We start from the raw sequence: 789 nt of genomic DNA, 5'->3' as shown, positions 1-789 counted from the left end.
AGGGGTATGCGCGGTTAACGATTCATTTGTTTAGATAAAAGTATTGTATAAATAAAATTCAGTTTCAGTCAATTACAGTATTTTTTTAATACGACCCTGTCTATCAATAGTTTATTTTCTGGGAAATTTTTTGATACGTTTTAATCCGGCCCTGACTCCGCACCCATAATGGTGTTTTCAAGGTCAAATTTTATAGAAATTTAAAACAATGGGATCTGGGCAGAGTTAGCCTGCCGTGTGATTTATATGCCGTGGTTAACGTATGTAACATTGCTCAATAAGCTTACGTACCGGGTGGCCAACTAAGAATGGACGCCGGCTGTGTCTCAGAAACTACTTATCGTATAACTTGGGGAAAAAAATTCTAATAAGTAAATCGACAAAAAATAAATCGGGTTCGAAAAATGCCCGCTATGGGGCGTTTCTCTAATAGCCAATTAGAAAACAGGATTTTTCTCAAAAATATGCAGGTGAACAGGTATTTTAAATATTACTGTTGTAATAATCGAGAAATTTGTAGTTTTTTTGATATAAAGTATTTTGCTCTATCTCATAAAATAAAATGGTGGGGGAAGGTTAAACTTGCTTTTATTAAAATAAGGATAACTCTGGTTTAAGTTAAAAAATTTAAACAAACTAGGGCTCGTTTAAAAGAGCTTTTGTTCCTTAATGACATCCAGTATAAATTTTGTTTCCACAATTTTTTTCGTGGTAGCTAGAGGGCGCTGTTTGACATCATAACAGATATTGCACTTTTGCGTAAAAAAATTAAATAGGAGGCTATATTTC

This window comes from Sitophilus oryzae, unplaced genomic scaffold, assembly GCF_002938485.1.
Source record: "Sitophilus oryzae breed Bouriz unplaced genomic scaffold, Soryzae_2.0 scaffold_476_pilon_pilon, whole genome shotgun sequence".
NCBI classification, from domain to species: Eukaryota; Metazoa; Arthropoda; class Insecta; order Coleoptera; family Curculionidae; genus Sitophilus; species Sitophilus oryzae.
This window is presented reverse-complemented; position numbering follows the sequence as displayed.